Source organism: Serinus canaria, chromosome 1A (genome assembly GCF_022539315.1).
Source record: "Serinus canaria isolate serCan28SL12 chromosome 1A, serCan2020, whole genome shotgun sequence".
Lineage (NCBI taxonomy): Eukaryota > Metazoa > Chordata > Aves > Passeriformes > Fringillidae > Serinus > Serinus canaria.
Genome location: NC_066314.1, coordinates 36,115,446 through 36,141,422, shown reverse-complemented (window position 1 = coordinate 36,141,422; position 25,977 = coordinate 36,115,446). Strand labels below are relative to the sequence as shown.

Below are 25,977 nucleotides of genomic sequence, written 5' to 3'. Positions count from 1 at the left end.
GTAAGCGCCGCCGGCCGGCGCTCCCACCGGGCGCTGGGGAGGCCGAGGGGCTGCTGGGGTCCCCGAGCGGAGCCGGCATCACGGGGAGGCTGCCCCGCTTGGGGTGTGCGTGCAGAAGTGATGCTTTGGTGGGCCACTGCAAGGGGGGACATGGGTCCCCGTGGGGTGGTGATGCTTGTCCCCTGCACATCTGCAGGCAATGTCAGGCAGCACGGGGGTCCCGCTGCCGTCCTTCCCATGGGAGTGTACGGGGGTGAGGTGGAAGCTGTGCCCCGAGGAGCCTGCAAGGGAGCCCACGGTCAACCCCTGGCCTGTGTGGGGTGTGGAGGGGGTGACTCGCTGGTGGAGCTGTTTGTGTGTGAGTGTGAGCAGGAGCAGCCCCAAGGCACCCTCATCCTCCCTAAGCGCCTGCCTGAACGTGAGTTTGGGGCTGGGGCAGGTGGCCTGAGGTCTCGGGTTTGGGGTCAGGTGGTGGCAGTGACACCGGAGAGCGACCTCTGTCCATTCTGAGCTTTGCTCTGTCTGCACTGCTAGGTGATCCTGGTTCAACAAAGTAAATGTGACAGGGGGTCACCCTGGCTCTTCCTCCATTGATTTCTCAGGGTGACCCTGGCTGGCTCAGTGACTGAGGGACTGGGGACAAGAGAGTAAGTCCCTAGTCCCTCAGTCACTGAGCCAGTGAGTTTCTTTTACTTAGATAGGGATTTTAGGTTTTTATGCTCACTACTTTATACTTTGATCAGTTAGATTTCAATTCTGTCTTTTCATTGCAGTTGTCAGTGGTGATGAGGGTTTGCTTTCTAACTCAGGGCTTTGGAGCAAACAAATAGGTGTAATTCCTTTGAGAGAAATATGCAGTGGTGTCTCTAATTTAACCAGAATAGCAACCACCAGCAAATCCTCCCTGCAATGAAAGACAAAGGACTTGTAACAGGAAATGCTCGATTATAAAATGGCAATAAGTATTTTGTGGTGTATTATCAGGATTTCCACAAAGTATTCAGAGCTAAACCTCATTCTGCAGAAAGTGGGTTATGGTGGGTGCCATCTCCTACTCAGTTGCACCTATTCTGCTGGCAGTCTCTTAGATGTGTGCTTAATTTTTAAACTAAGTTTAGTGACTTCTGGAATTGTACCCCATGCCATGATGCAGTTTCTGCCTGCTCACATTATGAGCTTATTGAGGTAAGTTAAACAGAAAGTACAAGTCCTCACACTTACTACTGTCACTTACTGAGTGCCAACATTGTTTATGTTTTTGAAGGTTGCCTACCAGTATGTTTTCCCTCAACAGCTGGCTCCAGTTGAATCTTAAAATATGTTTTTAATAAAGAATGGCTTCTGAAGAAAAGTTACCAGAAGTGTCTATCTTTGCTCCTCAGTGCATACCCACATCTCGCATCTCAGCTGTCGGAATCCTAAAGAAAATTTGGCTGTCAGTTACCTGACAGACTGTAGTGTGTCTGGTGATTGCCCTGCAGGTTTTCTTTCACCTGCTCTCTTGTGGAAAGTTGCTGACAATGTCATCAGCTTTTATGACAGAGAATCTTCCTGCTCAACTTTGCTGGAGACCTGAGGAGTACGGAGTAAATGTTCAATGGGAGATACCAGGAGAAGTAGGAAGGTAGGCATGCTGTTGTGCCTTGGAGTTGAAGTTCAGTTTTCAGTCCAGTCTTTGACAGAAGCTGTAGGCACTTGCTTTTCATTTTTTCCATCTGTACTAGCTCATCCTGAACCATTAGTGGGTTGGGTGAAGATTTTTGAAGTTTGCAAAATGAATACTGTAATTAACACTACAGTAGGAAATCGCAGCACAGCAATATTAATCTCTTAGAAGATAGAGTATTTACCTTTTTATAACTTAACTGGTTTTATTCTGATTTCAAACCCAGGCAGCCAGAATAAGGCAGTGTCAGAACTATAACATCAGTGTCTAAATCTCTGTCTTCATTTCCTGAAGATCTGTACTTGATCTTTCAGGTGGGGAGACAATTTCGAGAATTCTGTTGAGTTTTAAAGCATGAAAATGAATTTCTATTTAAGGACTCGCATGCACTTAGTAAGCACTCTTGAACACAGTAATTTAAGGTGATGGTAACCTTAGCTTGCAACTGAGACATTATGTTTTTCCACACCTGAAACGAGAGCCCTTATTTTCTCAGTATTTTGGCAAATACGCTCCTGTTTTATGTCAGCTGAGATGATGACTAACTCTGAAAACATTTGAGTGAAATCCTGGGCTTACTGAAATCAAGACAAAACTCTGTGAACATCAATCTTTTCCTCACAGTGTTAGTTACTGACTCATACACCACTGAGATTATGGTGGGGCTGCTTAGTGGTAAACTTTCCTAAGAACTATGATAATTATTTTTTTTTTAGTATTACTGATTTAGGTTCACTAGTGTCTTTTTTGGGGAATTACGATGCTGATAAAAATGGAATATTTTCTGTTAATGAAATGGTACTTAATATTTGTGATTTTCTTTATTCAAAACTGTGATCTCTAAAAATAGAAATTTATAGAAATTCAAATATAAGTTGCCATGGTAACCTCTTTGGGGATAGTGCACGCACAAGATTATTCTAGCAAGACCATCCAGTGATGTTATATAAATAGTGGAACTAGTTTGTTGACAAGTAGGTTTGCCTTAGTTGAGATTCTAAAAAAATTCAACTTCTAGTGCATGCAGTTTGGTAGTCAGATAGCGGCATCTGCTAAACACGGGGCTTGTAAATATGAAACATAATCCATCTATGTATGATTGCTTTGAAACCTGCAACGCTTCCCTTTGTTTCCCAAGTTCAGGAGTTAGGTCTGAATGTTATTTCTGTCGTCATATTATCGTTTTGGATTTCATAGACCGTGAAATGAATGGAAAGAGCACAGCCGTACCCCTTTCCCTCCGTGCGTAATGGAACGATCATTCACAAAAGGCTGTTTGACACAGGGCTGTTAATGTAGATGTGGAAATCTACTGGCAGAAGGTGCTCTTGCAGGAGGAGGAGCGCTGGGCCACTGGATTTTTGTGCCTTGGTTAAAACCTCTCTGAAACAGACCTGATTCTTATCTGACAACAACCTGTGCACTGCTTTGTTGGTCAGTATCTGTAAGTGATTTTGGTGGCCAGTGGCTCCAGGTACTTGTTTGCTTTAGTAAAGTGCAAAGATGCATCTAAGTAGTTTGTAAGAAAGCACAAGAGGCACTATTAAGTGCTGAGTTCAAAGTGTCTGCAGATGTCCAGCAGGAACTGGAATGCCAGTGCTCATCTCAGATATCATATTTCAAAGTAATTACCTCTAAAGCCTTTTTACTTTTGAGTAATAGTTGAAAAATGATGCTGTTTAAAGAAGTAATTAGTATTTGTCATTGATTTTTCCTAAGGATTATGTATTACTCCTGTGCTGGGTGCAGGAATGCAAAAATGGCCCTGAAATCCACCAGGTCCATAGCTATATATCCTTCATGTTTTGGAAGACTGTAAATCTGTTTGTGGCTAAGGGGCCAGTGGGGTAGTTTAGCAGTGGGAGTCAGCATGGCCCAGGGCACTTGAGCTGGCACTGCTGTTTGCAGCAGCTGAAGGCAACTTACACAGCCCCTTTGCTATGGTTTTTATCTCTAGGAAAGATCATCATTACTTGGTTTACAAGGAAATATAAATCCTAATAAGCAAGTATTTTTCAAGTTTGCTGTAAGTAAATATTCACTGCAGTGCAAATAAACCCACAAAAACCTTGTGGTCTAGGCATGAAGATGTATCTTGAAAGTGTTCTTAAAAATACTGATGCTGCTTCAAAGTGACATGGGGAGCTGTATTTGAGCAGTGGGTGGTATTTTTGGAGGGAAAAAACACCACCCCCATCTACTGCTTTGTATGATGTTAAATTGTCAGAGATTCCTTTCAGTGACCCATTGCATCTACACCAGCTTTGGACATTCAGTGAGGGAAGAATCAGCTGAAATGAGTGGGATGGGAGAGGGGAAAAATATGATTTTATAGATTCCCTTTAGAGGCTAAAGATACAGAAATTATGTTGGAGAGCATTCTTAACAAAGATAACTTATGTGTTTATTGGGTGGCTTGCTTATGTTTTCTCCAGGTACCTAGATACCTGTTTTGATACCTGTCAAGAAAGCCTTGATTTAGGAAACCTGTCATGTACTATGGTGAATGACTGAAGTGAGTTATATTTTTAGGGCTTTGCCTGCTCTGATGAAAGACAGGTTTTATTTTTGGTGGAAATAACACTGCTGCATCAATCTGAAATACTGTGAATGGAGTGGTAAAGGTACATTGATCTCAGAATATATGTTTGTAGATGAATAGTGAATAGCAAAGGTTAGCTATCTTAACTGATAGGAAGCCCTGTAATACATAAATGGAAATCTTTACCCTGTCTTTTATTCAATGAGGAAAGCAGGTATATTTTAGATTTTACCATTCAGTTATTAGTTAGGCAGACATCTGTCTGAAAATGGCACAAAGGAAATAGTTAAGGCTGATGCCTCAAAGAGGGTACTCCTTTTGCTGGTAATCAAAACACTAGATTTATTTACATGTGGGGAAAATAGTCAGTTCCGTTAAATTAGTGAGAAACACTCATTCTGCTTGAAGCATTTTTGCTATGGGAGCTGTCTTTTTTGAAGACACATCAAGATGTGTTCCTAATGACAAAAGTCATACTGCATTACTGTTAGATATTCATACACTCTGTAACTTCATGCATACAACATGGGCTGCCCAAATCACATTGTAAGTAATTTTTATTAATTTACTTCTGGCATGCTGGCTTTTGAAAGTCCTGATAGGAAATTTTAGCTTTAGACATGATTTATAATCAACTAGCTTGATCTTCCCTAAGTGTAAATGGTTTCTGATGGTACTGACATCAGTGAGGTAAAATCAGCAAGATTTTTGCCTTCCTAACTTCTGCCTCTTCCTCTACAGCTGTTCTGCCTGATGCTGCTAGTGTTTCCATGGAAACAAGCCAGCTCTTCGCTTCCTCTTCCCATTGAAAACAGCCTTCTCACTGTCACTTATTCATCTGGGAAAAGGATTTTGTCATGGCTCTGACATAACTGACACAGAGATGATCTGTCCTATCATTTCTGAAATAGATGCTATTAGGTATGTGCATGTGCATACAGCCAGATTGTCCTTCAGTGATTCTAAAATAATTTGGTTAATGGACTTAGGTTGAATTTGCTTTGGTGTAACTGGAAGTGGAAATCAGCTAATTAGACACAGCCCAATATAGTAACAGTGTGAGAAATATTTTAAAATGAGAACTATTTTAAAATGAGAAATCTGGCAGACAGTGTTCTCTTTTTTTATCGCCTTAATATAGAATGTAGTATTTGTCATGTTTGTTTACAGTGATAAAATTCTTAAATGCTTTTCTTTGAGGATGAGAATTTATTCTCAAACTGATTAAGATGGTGGTGGGAGGAATAGCTCACAACTTGGGATGAATATTGTATAGGTTTCAGTGCTACTGTCAGATGAGGAATCACGTTGTCATGCACATCATGTGATGCAGTCCGAATATGAAATAAGTGATGCAGGAAAACTGGTATCTTCAAGGTCCTTTTATTTTTAAGGTGTTTGGTACTTAGTCCAAAGTAAATATACTAATCAATACCCTGTGAAGAAAACAGCATTTTTGCTTGATTTGGAGAATTTGTGTGAAGTCATAATCAAAAAAAGTTCAGAACTCAGACAAGTTCCATATCCTTGATTATTATCCTTCACTGTAGGGACTTTAATATACTATAAGAGAAGTTTGTGTAAAATTTGCCTTTCTCTCCCTCAGTGATCATTGGCAGAATGTGATTTTTCTCTTCCTATGGAGGTGCCTTGCAACTGGGGTAGAAGAATAAGAGAAGAGGAAAGGCTCCCTCTATAAATTTTTAATGTTTTAATAATCTCTTATAAAAGTGATGTCCAATAGTTTTAAGATGGAAGAAACAAGTTTTTCTCATGATCAAGTGCTGTTTCAGCACTGTTCATTTCTCCAGAGATGGTTCCTGCTCGTCCTGTGATTCAGATTGGTGGCTCATCTTAGGGAAGGAAAGTTTCCTTCAGCCATGACTGGAAAGAGAGGGTTTATGCTCTCTATTTCTAGCACCCAATGGAGGTAGTGTGTTCTCTTTTAATTTTAATTTTAAACTTTTCTTTAGACCTCACTTCTGTCAGCATGGTTTACATAAACTTACTGATTCAGTGTAAAAATTTTGTGGGGATTTCTGCAGAGTTTTGGTGGTGGAATTTTTTTTCATTGTGAGTAAATTAGTTAGGCAAATAAAATACGGGTATAGTAATATTCAGAATATCAAGCTGTCAGCTTTCAGTCTACTTAGTGTATTTCTTATAGTTATGCAGTTCCTTTACAGACTCTTGTTCTTTCAGAAGCACACATTTTTCCAGTATAAATCAGTAATTACATAGGAATAAAAATTTTATTTTAAAGAAGTGTTAAGCAAGGCTACTCATTGATTTTATGTGGAGAGGAAATAGGGGAACTGCATCCAGTCTTACGTGTGCTCTTACCTCCAAAGAGCCTTCTCCCTGACACGAGGGCTGAAACATGAGAATATTTCACACGTCAGAAATTATTTATTCTGGTGGACAAAATATTCAACTGGGGTAATGTGCAAGGACATAGTAGTATAAATTTAGCTTGGTGATATTTATCAACATGATCAAAGGTATTCAAGTTGTACTGATGATCTGGTACATTTTTTCCCTGTACATGTGTATATGTTGATACAACTAAATGGTAATTTTGTCAGGTGCTATAGAAATAGCTGTAGAGAATGAACATGAATCACATGTTTTTGGGATTTTTTTGGTTTTATTTTACTAATTTGTTTATTGGTACTTTATGATGACTAAAGCAGTTATGAAAGGAAAACTCCACTTCCATCTGTTAATCGGAAGTGTTAAAAATAGAATGCCATCTAATCACATGAAATACAATGTCTTGTGATTTGTGATTTGCTTTACAGATTTCCTGGCTGAAGTGGTGGCTTGAAGCTTAAAAATCAAATCATCTAATTATGTATATAGTAGTGTGTTGTTATTCCCCCTGCTGCTTTTAAGTTGAAAATTCTGAGGTGTTGCTGTGGCTTTGGTCTTTGTACCAGTAGGTTAATTATTACAGTAGTGTGATAATTCAGTTCTTTCGTGTTACAGACAGCCTTTTGTAGTTTCTTAGTGTTTCTAGGTGAAACTTAGATATTGGTTCTTTGATATATTCCAGCAAAAGGCTGTAAACAGAGAACAGTCTCTTAGCCCAATGCAGAATAGTGTGGTAGAGTTCATTAATATGCATGAAGTATGACATGCAATATGATCTAAGCTTGTTTCTGAAAAAAGTGCAGTTTTAAGTAAGTATAGTTTAAAGTGTTTACATTTTCATTAGTGTATAGCGTAGAGAATTAAATGTTTCCACTCTGCCTAATCTTTATAAAAGGGTAAATATCCCTTGAAGATTGTGCATTTGGCTTGGATAATTTTTAGGGTACTAAAGATATAGTAGATATTTAGCAGTAAACTTCTGTTTTACCATTTACCTCTAACCCTAAGAGAAATAATTCTTCTTTGGCAATGACTTTCACCCTGCTAAAATGCTTGTTTTGATAAAAGCACAAGGCTATTCCAGTATTAGGGATCTGATAGTACCTGGGATTTTATAGCAAAAGAAATCAAATGCTGAAAGTCAGTTAATGGCAGAGAAAATTGCATTGGGGAAGATGAAATGTAGTGGAGTTGAAAGAGGGGGCTGTGGAACAGTGCTGTGAAGTGCTGGGTACATGTTGTTGTTGTTGTTGTGCAGGGCACAGGCTGAGTCCCTGGCAGTTTTACAGGGGGACTGTGTTGGTGCCTGCTGCAGCCCTGAGCAAGAGTTTAACCATCCCCAACAGCACCCTGCTGCTGCTGGGCACTCTTAAAGGGTGGGGGGAATAACAGTGGCTTCTAGTCACATTCCTGCTGGCCTAAGTAATTTCTCAGATTGTGAACGTTCACGAAATGTATTAGACTTTTTATGCTGTGAACTATAAGATTGAGGATAATCAAATATGTGGTAATTAATGTTTTACATAAAGCCTGTGCAATAACAAAACTTTAATGTTTTTACTAATGTAGATATAAAAACTATTACAGGAAAATATAAAAATGTTTTTGAAGTAGGCAAATGTCTGGGTATAAATTTTCTTTAGTTCTTAGACAATATCATAGAGGATGTCCTCAATAGTCCTTATTTTTACATAAGTATTTAAAAATTCTCTGAACTTTCCAAGTGAGCAATAGTCTTTATTGGCTGTTGGTAATCCTACTAATATGAATGGCAATTATGTTGATTAATTGGTTTCAGGAGTATCCTCATTTTCACAGGATAATTGTTAAAAGCTGAAAGAGATAATTTTGATATTTTTATTAGCATCATCCAAAAGTGTTACGCAGGTCTTTTTTGTGACAGGAGTTTTTCAGTATTCTAAGTTTAATCCAGATATGGTTTGGAGAAGAGCCTTATTTGTCTTCCTGGTTTCTGGTCTCATTTGGGAAATAAATTTTCTTGCATTTGCTGTTCTAGATCTGACACCTACCATCAGATTTTCATTTGAATTTTAGGATGTAATTGATGCACAAGCACATCTGAATTTCGCCTTGAATGTTCTTCCCTTGGTCTGCAAAATTATTTTAAGAAATGATAAATAACTCAGTTGGGATGGAGTTACACCTTTCTATAGCTTTTTGAGAAGGGAAAGTGGAGAAGGAGGTGCTGATCTCCTGGTGTCCAGTAACAGGATGTGGGAATGGTTCAAAGCTGTGTCAGAAGTTTAGGCTGGACACTAGGAACCATTTCTTTACTGAGACCATGGTCACACACACTGGAAAGGGCTTCCTAGAGAAGTGGTCAGTGTCCCAAGCCTGTCAGCATTTCAGAGGAATTTGGGCAATGCCCTTAAACCCTGCTTTAACTGTGGATTCAGCTGTGAAGTGGTCAAGCAGTTGGACTAGATGATTGTTGTAGGACCCTTCCAACTGAAAGAATCTATCCTATTCTAAAGAAGTAAGTTCTGGCTTTCCAACCTTACTTTCTTTCCCTTACAATGGAAAATCAAGTCTTTTTATTTAGTAATGATGGTGTTCCATATTTTCATTGTTTAAAAACAAAAGTGTATATAGTACAAGACATATAATAAATGACATCAACTTTTTTTTTTAGGGTAAAAATCAAACAGGGTAAGATTTCAGTGTAGGTATTGAACATCAGTTTTGCTGTATAACTCACAATCTCTTCATTATCTGGTAATACTGTATGTTAAATTGATTTAAATTCTTTGGGCATCTTAATCCTTTGGCCAGTGAATTTTATTGCTGGCTGTATTAGAGACTGTTTGAATATAGTTTCAAATTTGAGAACTGAGACTCTTGACAGCAAGACAGAGTTATTTTCCTGATTGCCTAGGTGGTATACCTGTGCAGCTTGGAAGAGAAATGGCTGTGACAAATTGTCATTTGTCTCCAAAATGGGCATGTGAAACTAATAGTGCAGTGACCTGTGAGTGGTCAACAAAATTGGTTTAATGCATTGCAGCTGCAAGGTCTCCTTGGTTAGTCATTGCATTTTTGAAATTGGTGCTTTGATAACAGAAAAAATGACATGGAGGAATTAAAAATGAAAAATAAATATTTAATTACAGGGAAAATTATGTCTTGGAGGGGAAAAAAAAAGAGCTGTTATGGACTGAAGCAAAGACCGTGTTTTCATTGTCTTGGTTTGTCAAATATAGCCAGTCAAACCTTAAAACTGGCAAAGATATTTCAGGTGGCACATGTATTTCTTTTGACTATGTTCACTGTTTTAAGGATGGAAGATGCTGGGTTTTTATGAACTGCAGGTTTGTCTACTTAAACTTTTTTCTTGCTTCAATTGCCATTTCCCTAATCTTTTATTGAGATGGGAGCTTTGATCTTTCGATCTTTTCAAAATTACTTGCCTAATGACTCGATTATGACATTTTTGAAACAGCTATGCTAAGTAGGTACAGTCTGTGCCTCCATCCAGGAGCTGTGACAGCAGTGTCTCTTAGAACTATGACTGAAGGCTCTCAGAATTGCTTCTTACTTGCTTTTCACTCTTCAGCTGCACTGTGTTGCATTCAGCATCTTGCACTGTCACTGAGGCAATGACTAGCTCTTCTAGTACTTCTGAATCGATGCCCTTTCCAATGCTTTTGTATTAAAATTTACCATTTTGCTATGGCTTGAAGTGCAATGATAGCTGGAGATACCTATCTACTTTAGTTGCTGTGTTTGCAGTTTTTCTTTGGAAGTGTGATAGCTTGCCTCACTTACTGAAATGAAAACTCTGCAAAATTTCAATGACTTTGTATTCTCAACAATTGAAAGACATTTAAATTTAGTATTTGGTAGCAGAAATGTACCCATTAGTCTCTAGAGAAATGAAGATGTAGTTTGTGTTGGGTTTGTATTTCATTAGAGCAACCTCTCTTGCAATGCAGTCCTGACAGATTTGTGAGATGAAGACATTACTGTTTGAAAAGATACCTGCTCTCTTCAAATATGAAAAGCTAATTTTCTCAAATGTGAAGAAATATAAAAATTTTATTTTGGACTGCTGCTGTTTGTATGCTCCTTGCAAATAAGGATCGGGAGATGTCTGTTAGTAACTATAATGAACAAACTTTGCACATCTTATTTTGTTTTTTTACTGGCCAAGCAATTTTAAAATACAAGGTAATTGCTACAGTTTTGTAATCACAGGGTGAGTAATATGTTGCCTCCAGAAACCCAAGCCTTGTCTGTGGTTGGGAAAGTCTTTGAAAAAGTGGAGGCTAAAGGAAAGTGTGTGACCTAAATTTTCATTGCAATTCTTCTGTTCAGACAAGGAGTGTGACGATTGTGGGCACTGAAGAAATGTGAAAATGGGGTGAAATGTGAGTGTGAGACAGGAGGGAGAATGTTTGGGATCCTAGTGCTTTCAGACTTCAGGTGTTCTTATCCATGCATATACAAACGTGGATGCAAGTATTTTGTGTGTGTGTATAGATGTATGTGCATGCACGGACACACAGATACATTTATAAACAATCTAATACATAAGTGTTTCTAACCTGTAAATATGATAGTCAGGAAGAGTTTCTTTTCATTTTTTTTGATTTCCCAATTTGTCCTTGAAGATTTTAATGAAGAAGGCTGCATCCTCTGTTTCATTATTAATTCAATGTTCTTGCTTTTGCATGTTTAATTCAGTTCCTGGCTGTAAGTTTGAGTAGAGTTTTGTGGACTGTATGAGTATCTTGTTTTCTTGGGCTATGATGGATCAGTCTTACTAGATATGCATATATATTACAATATTGGTGTACAGTAATCCTGTTTGGTAACAGGAGTAGTGTTCCATTTGTTATAAATGTTGTCCCACTGAACGTGGGAGAAGCCTGAAGGAGTTATATAACTTAAGACATCTTATTTTCTGTGGACTGCTGTCTCATTGGTGACTCTCAGGGCTGAATAAAGTTATTCTTGACTGTCAAAACATACATACTTTATGATATTTTATAAGACATTTTAAGAAAGTCATGTCTCCCAGAGATGCAGTTTTGCCTCCTTTGGCTTTAGTAAGGGGATATATTAAATAAAATCAGATTTGGCAATCATTTATATCAGGTCATATTGATAACACACACAGTGATTTTTCATCTTTGAAGTATTACAGCCTGTTTTATTATTAATCTGACTTTTTTTTCCCTTAGTTCTTTTTTTTTTTTTGAAAAGAATAGAGGATCAGTTCAAGTTAAGTTCATACATCTCTGCTTCTTGTGAGGATTATTGACTAATAAGAAACATAAAACTATGAAACCAACATTTAAGCAAAGACGCAGAATGTCATAATACAGTGAAAGGTGGGAATGGTGTAGGGATTATGTGACAATGAACTCATTTGGTCAGGCTTGGAGGGACATTGAGATTGGAGAGGGATCAGGAACTAAAGTGATCGCAGGGAGTTCTGGAAATCCAGCTTTATGTCTGGTGTGTTTCACCCTTGACTGGAAACTGAGAAGATACAACTGCTCTCTTACCTTACAAAATAAAATAAATAAATTAAAAAACAGTTAGTGCTCAAAGAAAAGAATTTCTAAAAAAGAAGGAATTGAATTTTTGCTTGTGACTGAAAAATATAGTGTAAATGAGAGCTAAGGTAATTTTTAAAGAAGGTTGGGGATTGTTTGCTGGTTTCTGTGCCTGAAAATGTAAGCATATGTAATAATTTAACAGTCCCTTTTTTCTTTCTTTTTTTCTTTTTTTTTTTTTTTTTCCTTTCAATGGCTCTATGGTAGAAGTAAAGTGTGACTGTGTAGTCATTTGAATGTATGCATTAATGAGTATGAGAGGAAATCCTCAATGCATTGATAATAGTTTGCAGAGCAGAGTTGGAAGAGTCTATTCGGAGAAAAAGGCTTATATCCTACACCTGAAGAATACAGAAAAAAAAGCCCATTCTGACCCCATTTGAAACTCCCCCAAAAAAGAGGGTAAGATTCCAAGGTCATGGTCAGTGTCATCAGTACTTACAGTGGCACTAATTTTGTATTTCAGGAGCATTTGCCTTAGTTACTGAAAGCTAGTTGCTATTCTTTGCTGCATTTTAATTTAATAGGGTAATAGTTTGTACTTAATTATATAGATCAGTATTGGCTAAGCTTACAGCAGTGTTGTGATTGAGTTACTGGAAATTTTGTTGTAAGAGTTTTTCAACAGAAATTAATCCTTAATTCTAAAACAACATCTTTGTGTCCTGCTTTTCATGTACAAGAGCTGTAGCTGTAAGTTCTCTCTGTAGAGCTGGATGAATTTGTCCTATATATGGTGAATGCATTTTCATGAGCAAGATGTGTAACGTGTTGCTTAACAGTTTATTGTAAAACAATGCCAAACATTTTTCTTATTGATCAGAAATGTGAATTGTTATCTAATGTGAAAGCCATGAAGAGGAAGAGCATTGCCATCAAAATTGAAGTGTTGTTTTGAAGATTCCTAGGGGCACTTGTACTTTGATTTTTTTTCTCTTTTCCCTCACAAGGGGAAGCTGTACTGAGTTACGATATCGAGAAATACATTTTAAGGGAGCTATTACTGAATTATTACAGGAAATTCATTAATAGTTTAACTGTGGTGTTTTCTGCTGGGTAGTAGCAAAGCAAAACAAAACTAACATTGAGTTATATCTGGCCAAGATTTGAGGATGTGCTTGAAGCACGTGGCAGTATTGGCTGAATGAATTCCAGGAGACAGCAGCTGGCAAGCCTTAAGTCTGCTGTGATTGTGGACAGGCAAGTAATTTCTTCATTCAGTTAATTGCTTTGGCACAAACAAGATGCAGGATAAACAAGTGGGCCCAGTTTCTTTTTCTACCTGAAATGATGGCTGCCTGTGCTTTTGACAGAGAATGGCTGTATTGTGGGGTTTTCTCCTGAGGCTGTTGAGGTTTGAAAACTCTTTTCTAGTGTGTTAATTGCTGTGTAATACAGGGCTGGATATCAGCATTGATGCCTAACCTGGAGTAATACCAGAACTTAAACCAACATACAACATTTTACTTAGAATTTAGTGCACATTCCCAGTCAGTAAAGTATTTGTCAAGAGAAAATTTATAGCACTATAACTTCATGTCTGTCCCATGCACTTTCTCTTTTGTTCACCTACTGTGCTGATGTTGTGTGTGGTTCTGAATTTGGCAAAGCTGGTTCTGAACCAGGAGTCTAAGGACAGATCTGGTTTCACTGTGTATCTTAAAAATCCCCATACCTTCCTCCAAATAGTAGTTTAATATGAAAAAATCGTTCTGTCTATTTCTAGTTGTTGTTGCAAATTGCTGGCATGAGTGACTACTTTGACCCTGAAAAAGCTGAAGCTGGTAGCTTTGATAGTGATTTGCAGTGCATTTTAAACTAAGTTTGGCACTAGTTGTTAAGAAGGCTCTCCTTCACTCCTGTGATATTTATTAGAGTGAAAACCCTAATAAATGGACAGATTTTCAAGACTTACCTAGATAAATATTCACCTTGCTTTTCGTGAAGATTGGAGCTCATACTACTGTTCTGTTGAGCCAAGGCTTTTTGTGCTTGAAAGAAGTACACTGCTTCCTGCATTAGTCTGGCAACCTCTGAGTCAGGAAAGGATTTCCTACCATGTGCAGGGAATACTGGACAGAGTGAGTGTTGTCAGACTGGTAAATTAAACGTGCTAGGGGATTGAAGTGTGCCGGTAAATAGGAAACCAATATGCAAAAAATGCAGAAAGATCTTGAGGAAGGAGGATCTTGGAGGGGAAATCTAACCTGGGGGAAACTGAAGGAAAGTGATGCATTTGAAATGGCAGTTAAATAAAATGAAAAGGTCAAGAGTGAGAAAAGAAAAGGCCTATTGGGGAGGGGTATTTTGTTTCAAGACTAAATGAAGTAAAGCTCCAGAAATTAGGAACTGGTGATGCCCTGAAATGTAGGTTGTGTTGGTTATAGTTGCTTCTGGATTTGTTTTATTCTGCTGCCTAGGGAAGAAATAGTGCACGTTAACAGTTTTGTAGGGTGAAATGTTTGCATTTATCACAGTCCTTGGGAATTCTTCAGCTGATTAAAGTATTGGCAGGGGAAGAGAAAGGAGAAGGGCAGGGAGAAGCCTCAGTGTCCATTTGTCTTAGGTTTAAATAAACAGTTGTTTTTTTACATTTGAAAAGCAATATATTAAATCTTTGCATTTACCTTGTATCTCTCTGATGATTTATCTGAATGGCAAAACTTCTGTGCACCTCTGTAAGCTTTAGAATGGGATCCTGTAGATGCATTTGCTTTTTATTTTCTGTAGAGTCCATAGCTCACAATCCTGATCCTGTGCTTAATAACTCTCTATTAAACATGGTGCCTGTTGTGCAGTATGTATCACTTTTTTAGATAAGAGATTTTGAAGTTAAATCTATAACATATGTGGCATTGAGGTCATTGTGACATGTAGATAAACCTGTATGTAGCAATATTAAGAATATTATTTAAATGGTGAATTTCAAGAAAACTGAACACTGTTTTTTATTTCAGTTCACAGGAAAGTAAAAAATAGGTCATGTAGGAAGAAGAGAGGCTAATAAGATAAATGTTTAATATTTGAAGTTCAGGAAAACCACTAAGTGCCATAGAGTTTTATTTTTAATTTGAAACTCATTAGTTTTTACAAAATGGCCTTGAATAAAATTATCCTAAAGGGACTGTCTTATACATTCTGAGCTGATACACTCAAATGGAGGCTTTTTCTACATCTCACAACCTATTTTAGGGCCCTTGTTGAAAGAACATTGGTACTAAGAATGATGATTCCACTTTTTGTGGCACTAATCCATAGCAGAAGCAGTTCACTCTGAAATTCCCCTTGAAAATAAAGTAAGACTCCTACAGCCAAGCAAAGGGCTTCCAGCTCTAGATCACTAAGCAGCATGACTTCTTTACATAGCATTGGAATTAGAGGGGCATGCCAAGTGAACAGTGAAGCAAGCTGCCTCTTCTGTGGTGCTGTGAATATAAAAAGACATTAAAAATCATAAACACTGTATAAAAAAATTCTTATTGCCACTTTGTAAGTTTGGAAAAAAAACCAAAATTGACTCTACTTTTAGGATACATTCTTTTAATTTTTATTATTAGGTTTAGGAAACTTATGTGTTCATTCAATTCCATTCAATGTGTCCATTCTCCAGGTGAAGACCCTGGGAGAGGAAGGACAGTAAAAATCAAAAACGAAGCTTGGAGATTTGTAATGCCCCTTTTTCTGAATTATAAGTGATGGCATTAAAGTGTCAGACAGTCTTGATAATCTGCTTTGTCTGTGTTCATAATCAGACTACTTCATGAAAATTTGAATTATTTTGGAACAAACAGGAAGAAGTGGAACAACCAAATGTATGAAAACTGGTATGTGTGAATGATGGTTTTATGACACCTTTCACTGTTCACTTTAGAATGTCTTACTGATAATTGTGTGGAAAGGAAAACTCTGCCTAGATGTGCAGAGTCAGAGACAGTTCTACTTCGCCACTAAATTTAGATTTTTCTTAACTTTTTTTTTTTTTAATTAAAGCATATGAATCATCATCATCCTTATTTCATAAATTTGTTACATTTTGGAACAAACTAATTTTCTTTAGGCTATTTTCTTATTTTTCTAATTCGCTTATTTTTCTGTTTGTTTTTTTCCCTTTTTTCCCTCTTCATTATTTGAGGACTCTCTAAATTTAGGTAACCCTTTGCTCCTCTGTAGAAAGACTCATCAGCAAGACTCATCCTGTAAGTGTGGGGTTTATATCTGTAGAGCTAGCAGTGTATCTCATGAGTTCAGATATCTGATCCTGGAATACAGAATAAATGGGCAAAGTCCATTCCCCCTTCTTTTTCCATTTTATTGAGTATTGTTTAAAAAAGCCATAAATCTCTATAGACAGGCTCAATGTTAAGTATAATGAAAAATACTATTTTCTTTTCAAACACAGGTAGACCTAATCTTAAAACTGCGAGAGAACTTCATCTAGTTTTTAATCCTGTCTGCAGATCTGTTATATCCTGGTTACAGAATCCTCTACACAAAGTCTGCCTGAAAAGCTCTCTCTGTGTTGTGGTATAGAATTTCTCAGTTCTGTGGCCTGGAGGTGTAATTTAGTGCATCTGATATTAGGAATCTAAGTTGCCCATCTTTTTAATAATTTGAGGTACGGGCCTAGATGATTGAAAATAGCTGAGAGAGATGCATTCATTTGGACACAGCAAACTCTCTTTTCAGTGTTTTAAATATAATCCTGCTCTATGTATGACAAAAATGGGCAATTGTGCTCTCTACTTCATTGGACTGCATTTGTTTTCTCATAAGCTCTACTAGTGTGAGCTAATCAATGTGGCCTAAATGTAGAATTGTCACTGATCTAACTGCATTGTTAGCTAAAGCAGATTTCCCTAAATCCATGTAGCAAGTTTCTGTGAGTACACTTCAATCGGTTAAAGAGTGACCAGTACTCATTCAGCTTAGTTTGGCTTCCAGACTCATTTTCCCCACACCTAACAGAGTGTACTAGAGGCTGTCTCTGATGTAAATAAGTTACTTTGCAAATCAGTTTAGGTAAACTGGAGAAATTTCTCTGTGATTTCTGTAAGGGTCACTTGCATTATTAAAGTGTTCTGACCCTCGTAAGATATTCTAGGAGACCACTGTTGCATGCCTTGAACTATCAGTTCTGGTTCTGACTGCCTGAAATGTCTGAAATACATCTCAGGAAAAAAACCAGGAATGGTTTTCTTGAAGTTAAAGGATCTGAGTGAAATCAGGTTGAACTGACTCTTAGCTACTTCTGAGATACTCATTGTTTGTGTTCAGTACTTTTATTTTTCCAGTCCTTGCCATATCCTCTTCCAGCTGTAGATTCCATATTTGTGCAGACTGTCGTTGCCATATGCCTGCTTGTGTGTGTTTTGGATTGCACATCATGAGCCCTGGTAGGGAGACTAATGAGTTCCTAATGCAATTTGCTGTCAAGTTTGTGACCTCATCAAAGTTTAGCATATTTTAGAGAGCTTGGATGTTCTGTTTTCATCAAGTCAGTAAAATCATCTTTATTCTATTCTAGCATATCTTCTTAATGTTAATGTGTAGGAACTGTGACAGCTGCCAGCATACTTTATTGCAATTTATACCATCACATAACCACCACTTGATTTTTTTTCCCTCTTCACATTTGTGCTAAATTCCCTCCTTGTTTGCCATGCCCCCCAAATGCACAACAGAGCCATTGAATTATCTTGGGATATGCTTTATCTGCATGACCCCTGTTGGGGCAGACCTCTAAATCCACTACTTCATCATTAGTGATTTCCATTTCCCTTGGCATACCCCACCTTCTGCATTCCCAGTCCGGGGAGCAGAGGCTGGGATGGCTGCATCACACAGGAGGATTTATATGAGCTGGGATTTGTTCAGAATCAGCAGAGAAATTCTTGTAGTAAGTAGCAGCTTTGTGTTTTTGTGGTGGATTGCACCCAGGAGGATCACAGGGTGAGGTCTGTTTTCCTGTGATGTGTGGGGCAGTGAGAGCAGTACTGAGAGGGCTGCTGTGGACAGCTGCCAGGGTAGACCTGTGGAAGTCCACGGCTTTGTTTTTCAGGCCTTACTTTTGGTGACAGAGTAAGAGACAGACCAAAACACCAGCAACCATAAAAGTTGTTTTTCTACATGAAAGAATGGCAATCACAGTCAGAATGGATGGCAGCACGTTTTGATTCTGAAAGGTATGTAAATAGGGTCAAATAGTCTCTGTTCAAAGGGAGGGTAAAGCAGGGGCTCAGTAGGAAGCCTGGGAAGAGGCTGCAGTAGGCACACACCTGCTCAGCAGTGCTGAAGTGATGTTCAAGTAGAAGGCACAAAGTGCTTATGCAGCATCATGGTAGCTCGGTTTAGTTTCTTTTTATTTTATGAATCTGGAACAATTCCCTGACTGTAAATTTCAGTTCTGCTGTTTTAATTTTTGATATAAGAAACTGTTGGGACTGAGTCTTGCCTATTGCCCTCTTCATTAACTCTCTCCTTTGCATTGCTGTGTATCCCTGTTTACTTTGAGGAAATGAATGTGGGCTAGTAGGTTATACAGTTTCAGCTTTTATATAATTTCCTCTGTCTTTCTCCCTGGGGAACAGAAACACCAAGATCTTGAGAAGATCTTTTTGTCATTGTAGGTAATGGACACATACTTTCTTGTGGGTCTTGTGAATACTCACAATATATAGCCTTTAAATGAGAAATTGCAGTAAAAGGCACCTATTAAAATGGTGCAGTTAGCACCCTGAGTTAGGAAATGCTAAAATTCTGTGTTTAGCAGTAACACCATCCTATGTGTGTATTTAAGACACAAGATTGTAGTGCTGGGTGATACTATTCACTAAGACTGTGAGGGCTGTTGCTGCCTCTACAGTTTCTTCACCAAACTCCATTGCATAGTAAAGACATACTGGTAGGTTGTTACTAGTTTTTCGTGTCCTTATATTTCCTTGAAAACTTTGCAATGGATTCAGTATCTGGTGTGAAAAGCAAGGATCCCAGGTTGGACTGGGACTTGCTTTCATTTGGGAATACTGTGTATTATTTTGTGCTAAAAGGGTTTCCCTTTCATTAGATTATATCTATTCTGCCTCTGTTGGAAGTGAAATTATTCTTGTAACTTCCAAAGCCATTGAGTAGATGAAAGGAACAGATTCAGTGATTAAATGAAGAATAACAAGGAGGTGCTGTAAAGATGACCTTGATTTTCTCATTACACATATTAAGCTGCCTTCTCAAGACTGCTGTGGGTATCAGAATGATTGGTATCCATCCAAGCTGACTTTTATTGGGGTTTACTAATGTGCACACTGGTCTTTATGGACAGTTTGCTGTGTAGTGTTCAGCAGTGTCAGAGTACAAATGCAGACTTTCTGTCAAAGACCAAGAATTGCCCTCCAAATACTGCCAGAATAAATAGTCATGGAAAAACTGCTTCTGAAGAGCAGCTCCCTATTGCAGCTTTGTTTTTCCAGAAACTGGAAGCCAACATTTGTTTTCTTAACTGCAGTTAATGACTTCACCCATTTCAGAGAAGACTGTCTCCTAGTTTTATAGAAAGAGATTGCTTTTCTGCATGTCATTGTAAATGTCATAAATATGAAAAAAAACCAAAAACATCCTTGATTTAAATTTCAAAGCAACAGTTCTTGCCAGTGGGACCCCAACCTGTTCATGCAATGTGTAGCTGCTCAGCTTTACTTCAACATCTTTTGTTTCCTATTTGTATTATAGTTTTTAGCAAATGAGATGAGTTGTGAGAGCCAGGTTTGCTGCTTTACTGGATGGTGGATGCTTATTTGGTAAATTAACCTCATACTGATGTATTTCTTTAATTAAGTTTGTTCCCAAGTAAAGTAAGAATTATTACATTTTTAAATATTTATGCTTACTGTAAGATCTGACTTAGAGAAATTTCTGTATCCTGATTTGGACCCGAGGACATACAAACTTCCAAGGTTTGGCTGTTGCAGAGCTTATGTTTGATTCTGGGTCCAAAGTAATATTTTATTTAGTCAGGAGTCAGGCAAGGTAAGCATTAATGTCAAGAGGCATGAACTGTCTCATTTGCTTCAGTAGATGCTGAAGCCCTGATTTGACCAAATAATCATCAGCATAATTAACCCTTTAGCTGATTGGCACATTAAAAGAAAAAAAAAAGCTTATTTTTCTGGTTATGTAATCTTATAAAATATGTAAGTCTATTAACTTCAAAAGAGTGTAACTTAAGGACTTAGATTAAAACTAAATATTCAGATAGATGGATATATAAAAAAGTAATGCTTTCAGTAATTAAATTGTGAAATTCTAGTATTATGAAGACAACACTGTAGAATCTATGTGGCTGTTGTGTTGTGCTTTACAGGGTTTTGTGAGTGAACAAGTGAATTGTTTTTCTGTAAAGTAGAATTCTTAGTAGGCACAAAACCTGTGTCTTGAACAGCTGTATAAATATTTCCCGATGACTCCCTTTCAACAATAGCTGACAGCCAAAAAAACAAAGACAAACAAACAAAACAAACAAGAGAACAAAAAAATACCTATTTATATTATCCTGGGCTGTAAAACCACCACAGTGTTCCTCCCTCCTGAGATTACACAAAGCTCTGTCCCTTGAGCTTTGCCAATGCATTAGTGCCCTCCTCCTTCTGGTGAGCCCCTTCTGAGTGGCTCTTCAGGGCCAAGAGCAAAGTTCTCCTCACAAGGCCTTGGTGGCTGTCATCCAGCAACAGGAATAGTTTAGTGGTGGTGCTTTTCTGGGTGGGCCAGGCTCATTGCATCTTCTGCATAAACCATTTGATCATTGTCTAAATTCCTGTCAAATGTCTTTTCATCATAGCTTTTCCACTGCCCGTACCAAGGAGAGCAAAATTGGATTAAATTGGAGCTGGAAGGGTTTAGTATAGGTTTAGTTTAATTTTAGTTCAGTGCTTTAGTTTAGCCAGAGCAGATTCCAGTGATACTGAGCTGAAGCCATAAGCATGAAACACCAAGATTTGCTCCTCTCTCCTTGCATCTTTCTACATTCTGTGGCATTACCAACACACTTCAGGATTTAAAGTTCAAGTTGCAGTTCTGTAGCCAGACAGTTGTAGAATAAATAAATGTTTTGGATGGGAAAATCCATATTTCATTCCCATCCATGCTTGTTGCATGTTTTGTTCTTAATTGCAAGAGTATTTTGTCGGAGTTTTAAAAATGGTAGAAATTGTTAGGAGATTATATATATCTAGTCACATAGATCTGAGAAATATGCATTTCCCAGTGGTATATATAATAAAAGAGTGGTTTCAAATTATAGGTTAGGGTTTTGTGTTGTCTTGATTAATTTTTTTTTAAAATGTGTTCTTACTCCATGTTGTCCATCTGTATAGCTGCTAAAAGCACAAAGTGACAAAAGCAGTTCCCTATGACTCCTGTGGGAGAAGTGTTGTGAGCTAAGAGAATTATGGAGTCAGAATGGAGACTGAAGTTATTTGTGTCCATATTTAAATAACTGTGTAAAAATAGTGATGTTGAAGAGAGCAATAGCTCACCAGCATGAGTTGGCTGGGAGGTTGGAACATTTTTGCTCTGCAGTCTCTATGGGCAGTCATGAATTCCTCCTGCTCCAGGGTTTCTAGGCACGAAGCAGGCTTTAGGCTTTTTTATGAGTCTGAGAGGTGACTAAGGAGGTGCAGCATCCTATTGTTTTGGCCACATCAAATTCAGAGTCATCATTTAGGATTTCTGTCACACAAATAAAGATTTATAAGCCTGTTTGGCAGAAGAGAACATGCCTGCCAATTTGTACCTCTGTATCTAGAGTCCATATGAAAGACTTGCACTAGTTTATAAATAATCCAGTGAGGGATCTAAATAAGTGCAGGGAAAATAGAAACATTTATAGTCTGAGCCTGTGCCAAAAATACTTCATCTTAATTGAGAGATCTGTCTTCTTATGGAAGATGCTAGCAAGATTTTTTTACCTGAAATGAGATCTGAAAATAGGTTCTAAAAGACTTGAAAATAATAACAGAAACCTTGTGAAATACCCTCCAAAACCTTGACATCAACCAGCCTTTATCTGCTGTATATTTTATATTCAACTGTTTCTTTTTCCAAATTTGTCATGCCTTCTTATGTTGTGCCTTTTGTTGTTAGTGCTTATGCAGGAAAATGCCTTTTTTGTGCTCTTAAATACTTTTCTGAATCAGGGATCTGATGTTACCAGTAGTGAGTGTCTTTCATAGGTGGAAGTCTATTCAAATGCATGAAAGGCAGCTGAAATGCTGGGTAATTATTATTACTTGGCTAGTAATAAGTTTGTCCAAACTGCAGCTTAGAGGAGATAGAATGTATTCATAAATTTTGTGTTGTTATTGTTGGATAATTTAGGTCTGGGGAAGGAGAAGTAATGGGAAGGGGCATCAGCTAATAATTCTGAAATGTCATATTCAGTAGAAATCTCACTAAAAATCAGAAAAAAAATATAAGATAGGTTTTAATATTTTGATATTGAGGAATAAAAAAATCAAACAAAAAACTAAACCCCAAATAAAACCAGAAAAATGTCCATTATGGACTGATCTCTTTTAGCATTTAGTTTTTCTGTGTGTTCCTCAAACTGAGAAGTCCATTATTTTTGTTTTTGAAGTGACTGTCTCTGGTTAGGCATTTAAGGCTTTCTGGGGAACCAAGAAGAAAGCAGGCAGAATTTAGAGCTCTCTGGAGGACTTTTACAGTAGCAGCATTAAAGGGCAAACCACACTTGGATGTCAAACACCCAAAGCAAAACCAACAGATTGCTCAGGTCAGAGAAGTTGGTGGTGTGGGTTCAGGCTGCCTGAAACGTGTACCAGGATGCCTGAGCCATGTGCACTTCAGACAACTTCTGTGTGGCTGTCAGGAGAAGGTTCATTAATTTCAGAATAATAGTTGTCCTGGGAAAGGAGAAGTTGAAATCTGGGCTAAGAATTTCAATAGAAGTAAGAGATGTGAAAAAAGAACCCAAAGCCTGGTATGGTTTTTGGTCTTGATGAGTTCATTAAATCTCAGGCTCAAGTAGAGGCAAATTTTAGAAAAATATAGATGAGATTTCTTATATAAACATGAATATATTTCATTAAAAGCCTGTGTAGATAGATGTAGTGAGACTTTATGAACATCTGTTGACTTTTTCTCAGAGTTCATTATGCAGAAATATGTCTCTTTTGCTCATTTTGAAGTTTGGACATTAAACTTAATTGATTCATAAGAAGGCGACACGGATAATAGACTGTTATTAATGTGCATAACTTACTAAGGTGAGCTTTGTTCTGCTGAATTAATAAGTGAATTTTAACAAAAACAGCCAACAGAAAGGGAATGGAATTCCTTTGTATAAATAAGATCTAAATAAACTGTATCAATGCAGAGTCTTCTCAGTGGAGGAGAATGACAGAAGTTTCAATATGAGAAATCACAACAGTTAATGTTGCTGTTACAGCAACAATTCTGAATTAATGGAGTATGACTGCGTGCAGGCAAGGGAAGGGCTTTTCCTCATCAAAAAGTATTATCCTTACAGACACCCCTGGGAAAAAACCCACTGCAACCAAAAAAAAAAAACAAAAAAAAAAACCCAACCAAACCAGCTTTAGAGGGTGTCTCTGCTATTTGGAATGCCTACACAAAATTTATTTTTATGTGCTCCAGTAATTCATGCCATGCTGGATGTTCTTTACACCGAGAAGTTTGCATTAGTGCTGTTGTCCAGGTGTCACTGAGCTGTTGTACAGGTGTGTAGCCTTGTCCCTGCCCTGTCAATGGCAGCTGTCCTGCAGGGGCTGAGTTATCTGGTGCCAGTGGTGTGAGATTCTGCTGTCGGGTCCCAGCTGGCTGGTGTGTTGGCAGCTTGCAGAACTGTGTGAGTATTTCCCTTCTAGAGGACTTTGTAGCCCTGCAATGAGGGATTTTCCTTTCCCTTGCATGGGGAAACTAGGAACTCCAGCCTACATGCTCTCTCTTTACATGTGTTATGAAATCTTTCACACAGCACTCAGTTTTGACTTGGCTTCATTGGTGAAGCTCATCAGTCTCAGTTTCATTTCCAAAGGTTGAATGACTTTTTCACTTTAAAACCAAAAGCAGGAGAAGTACTATTTCAAGTAAATGGTAATTTTTCAGCAAGGTGAAAAAGTTCTGATTGAGTCAGAAATTTAGACCAGAACTGTTCTTTGCAAGAGTAGGTACTGGTTGCAGGTAAATAGGCTTTTGAGGAGAAAGGGCTTGTACAACTTGCTGGCAGTTTCATACAAGAGGAATGTACTGCTATGTGTTCCCTGTGCAAGGAGCCTTTTACAAAAGTATGACATAGAAGCTGTGTTGTGTGAAGGAATAACTACTAAAAAAAAAAATCCTTATCCTTAAGTATTTTACATTTTTTTTATTATTAACAAAATTTTTCCCAGTCCTTATGTTTTCTGTACTGAGTGCTGTTTTTCAGTCACTGTAGTGTGAGTTGAAATACAAGTTAACTCAGTCCAGTGATCTGTTTGATAGAGTAATGAAGATGGACAGAGTCTGAGGTGAAGGCCTCCTGTGCAGGAGCATCAGCAGACACATATGCCCACCATGTAGGCTCATTTTGTTACTAATACTTTTGCTGTCTTACTGTTAACTGTCTTCAGCAGGTGTTTTACCAGGAGTGCTACATTCCTGATGGTACTGAAAGGTTGGAGAGATACAACAGCATATTTCCCTGGAACTCACAGCGTCATAGAAAAATTCCTTTCAGAGCAATTCTCCTAAAGGGAGAAAGAAATGCTAAAGTATTGGAAGCATGTGTCTTGAATATATAAGTTTAACAAGATCTTTGAATGATCAAAGCTGCAAATAATTCAATGAGAAGGGGAGGGGGAGGAAGGAAGCACTGAAAGTATCAAGTGGCCCCTGATATCTGTATGACCTGATATGTGGATTGCTCAGATGAGCCCAGAGCTGGAGCAGTGCCAGGATTATTTTGACAGCTATGCAGAAATGGGCAGTGTGATAGTTCAGCTTGTGGTCTTCTGCCTGGGAGTTTGAAACAAGACCTTTGTGTCCTGTTTTATTGGCTGATTTGGCTGCCTTGGAAACTAATAATTGGCCGGGTAAATCTGGATATTGAATACAATTGAACCAACAGTAGAGAGGGAGGTGAGCAGTGACCCACATAAGGATTTTTTTCAACTGACTTTACATCGTGGGGGGATTTTTGGGGCAAAATGAACCTCATGGCTGTGTTCTGTGTTAAGGAGACTTCTTCAGAGAAGGAGAAGCAGTAGTAGCTGTGGTGAGGTAAGAGCATAAAGGCGAGTTGGAAAATGCCTGTGTGTGGTTGAAAGGGCCCAATGCAGCACCTCTGCTCTTCCTTCTGGCCATCACAGGAGCAACAAGCTGTTCCAGGCAAATTTTGTAGAGTGCTAGACAGGATCTGCTTCATAGCATTTCTAGTATGATTATAAACTGGCACTCTTTTTGAAAGAATCAGATCTTGCACCAGTGAAAACAAGATTGCATTGGCTGCAATCAATAGCTGTTTTTCACAGTTGATTTGTATTAATTTTTCTTGGTAGAAATGGGTGTTTTGCTTTCTGAATAGTTTCAGGATATATCCAAGGCAGTCATTCTTTTGATCATGAGTTTCTGGCATTTAAAGAGTACCAAGCAGTCTAATGGACAAGTGGGAAAAGCACTAGAGAGATCTTTCAATCCCAAGGAAACCTGGTTAATCATGGTAAATGATTGTTTGAAGAAGTCTGCCAAAGTAAAGGCACTTCTGGCTTATCTATTACTGATAATAAATAGAACTTGAAACAGCAGGG

General features: G+C 38.1%; 1 protein-coding gene across 5 annotated transcripts in view; it reads left to right on the top strand.

The window, feature by feature from the left end:
- Positions 1-25,977, top strand: part of KCNC2 (potassium voltage-gated channel subfamily C member 2) — a 98,381-nt gene that overhangs the window by 673 nt on the left and 71,731 nt on the right. The gene's annotated exons all lie outside the window — the stretch shown is intronic.